Raw genomic sequence first — 2717 nt, 5'->3', positions numbered from 1 at the left:
GCTGGTTGAGCGTCTGCCTTCAGCTCAGGTCATGATCCTGGGGTCCTGGAATTGGGCCCCACCTCAGGCTCCCAGCTCAGTGGGGACCCTGCTTCTCCCTCTTCCTCCTGCTTCCTCCTGCTTGTGCGTGCTCTCTCTCTCTCAAATAAAAAAATAAAATCTAAAAAAAAAAAAATCACAGCCTAAGAGAAATAGAAAACTGGTAAAGAAAAAAAGGTACCAAAGATGATGATGCAATGATTTTATAGATAAATTCTCTTTAATTTAAATGATACTCTAAAGACTAGATCATCCTGAAGCTATTTAAATTATTTTCAGGTGCAAACCTCCCTTATCTGTTTTATGAAGTCAGCGTTATCTTAAAATCTGATAAGAATCACTGAATAAAAAGACATTACGGAGGAAGCTCAATTGTGGAGGTGCGTGTAAGAATTACAATGCAATTATCAGCAAACTACTTCCAGAAATGTAGCAAAAGAAGAATAACAGCAAAGGCTTTAGATAGTACTTACTGTGTGTCAGGCACTGTTCTAAACACTTTGCAATATTAACTAATTTAATCTTTACAACGATCTATTGTTTAGATGTTGCTATTATTATTCCCCTCGTATAGATGGGGAAGAAATGTGTGGAATCTTGCTATATTCCGTGGTGTAGAGCTGAGATGAGAAAGTGCAGTGAGCGCGAGTGGAGAAGAGCGACTCAGGGGCAGACGCTTCCTGCACTCTTTTCCGGCCCCAGGGGAATGTGGACATGTGGGCCCCGCTGTCACTTTGGGCAGAGGCGTAGCAATAGAAATATCGCACAAGATGACTGCTGCTGTAGCAATCGCTCTGTTTTTGTTGAGTGGAGGTTCATACATGTACATGCCCCGAGAGTCTGAGTCAAACCAGCCAAGCTGATTTGAGGGAAGGGAGACAGTAAGTTAGGCATAAGGCTGCCCCTGAGCTCCCCACGCGCTCAGTCCCTCCCTTTCTTCTGAACCCTGCAAAGCTGCTCTTCCATTTTTGTCTGTAGATACAGAGACCTCTGGTGCCCTCAGGCCACCCCGACTCAACTCTGAAGCCTGGATCACATTTCAGAAATATCCATCTCCTTCCATCTGGCCAAGTCTGTGCCTATCATTTCACTAATTTTTTGAATCTCAACTTCTTTCAAGCCGCCCCCCTGGGGAGGGAGGGACAGAAATGGCAGTGAGGTGGCACTGTGGCCAGGGTGGTAAGAGATGGGGACACAGGTCATGAATGGATCACTTCTTCCACTCTCAGAGGTTGATTGCTAGGCCTGCTCTTCTTGGGTGTGTGACGGACAGCCAGGACCCATTCCAAGAGCCCAGGGTTTTATGATGCAGTCGCCTTCCCATCTCTCCAATTCCACCAATGGGCAACACTCTGAAGGTCCCACATTCTTCGGTTTGAGCTGAGACACTCTCCTGAAAATATTAGGGCAAGACAAGGGAGAAAGAAGAAGGGTTCTTTAATTCCTCCTGTGTAAGTCAGGGGAGCCCACATATTAAGGCAATAAACATGGGGGGCCTATGTCGTGATAAGCACTCTTCCAGGTGTTGGCTAACGTGGTGAACAGAATAAACTCCTTGATTTCATGGTATTTGCATTCTTGAGGGAGTGGGTCCAGGCAAGAAACAAATAAATAGGAGAGGCCAGTCAAAGAAGGTGGAGAAAGAGTGATACTTGATCCTCGGGGTTTAGAGGAGTCCCTGTAGGGTGACGCACAGGGGCCAGAAAGTGGTGAGGGAGTGGGCCATGCAGATATCTGGGGGATGAGTATTTTAGACAGAGGGAACAGCAAGGACAAGAGTTCAGAGATGGCATTGCTCATGGGTGTTTGAGGAAAATGGTGTGCATAACTAATTCAGACTTAACAGAAACAGGGAGAGAGAAGGTCATTGTGTCAGGTCGTGGGAATCCTGGCAGCTGGATAATGGTCTCCGCACTGCTGACCAGGTCTTATCCCCCAGGCCAGGCTCTCCTGAACCACCTGGCACTCCAGTTCTCTGTCTTTACCAAGAGGTTAGCCAGTAATTGTCTATTATTCTCCTAACCAAAACAGAGCCATCATACGTTTTTTGAAACCAACAGAACAGTATTTCTGAAATGCTAATTTTAAAGAACAACAGCTAATATCTTGATGGTCTAGCTTCCAGGAGCACATTCTGCACCAAAAGTTCTGTCCTGGGACAAGAGGATCAGATGACAAAGTCCTCTGAGCCAAGAGTAGAGATTTGGAATCTTCATCCTTCCCTTAAGCCCCATAATAACCTCAGGGTGTTCTGGTTTGATATTTACTCTGGAAGTTTATTTGACATTTATCTAAATTTCCTCCTTTCAGGCTCAAACGAGTCATGATATTTGAAGGAGAACAGTAACAGGACAGCTTGAAAATAGCTCCTTAATCCCACAATCGTATAATCGAATGCCCATGTGACTGAAGGCACTCTGCGGGGACAAGCTTGTTTACTTGGGGGTAAATGCAGTACAAATGACTATAGTAAATAACAGTCGGGGGAGGGGCCATGTATAGAAAAGGGGGCCGGCAAACTGCTTCTCTTAAGGGCCAGATAGTAAATATTTCAGGCTTTGTGGGCCAAGGGGCAAAATCGAAGATATTATGTAGGTACTAATATAATGATACAGAAAGCACATTTCCATGTTGTTGATGAAACTTAAAATATAATATTGAGTACAACTTATTTCTAA

This window comes from Ursus americanus, chromosome 18, assembly GCF_024610735.1.
Source record: "Ursus americanus isolate L20-20 chromosome 18, mUrsAme1.1.p, whole genome shotgun sequence".
Lineage (NCBI taxonomy): Eukaryota > Metazoa > Chordata > Mammalia > Carnivora > Ursidae > Ursus > Ursus americanus.
Note: the sequence above shows the minus strand (reverse complement) of the source record.